Below are 284 nucleotides of genomic sequence, written 5' to 3' on the forward strand. Positions count from 1 at the left end.
CTCTTCTCAAGAATCTCCTCTGCAGGAGTCCATTCCTGAAAAGTCACACTTGTCTGCTCCTTCCTTCTCCACTTGGTTATGCTGTGTTTCTAGAAGCTGGGACTGTACTGACAATAAAGAAACAACCCTTTCAGCTTTGGTCTGAGGCCAGAGCAGATCCTGATGTTAGGTTGTAGAAGAGCTTGGAGAATGGCCACTGGTGAGCAGGGCCTGGGAAGCTTGGAGGATGTGACTTGCAGTCAGCCAGCCCTGTATTAGCTATGAGTTACCCCCGTTCACTGAGG

This window comes from Mesitornis unicolor, unplaced genomic scaffold, assembly GCF_000695765.1.
Source record: "Mesitornis unicolor isolate BGI_N332 unplaced genomic scaffold, ASM69576v1 scaffold3331, whole genome shotgun sequence".
In the NCBI taxonomy this organism is placed as follows: domain Eukaryota; kingdom Metazoa; phylum Chordata; class Aves; order Mesitornithiformes; family Mesitornithidae; genus Mesitornis; species Mesitornis unicolor.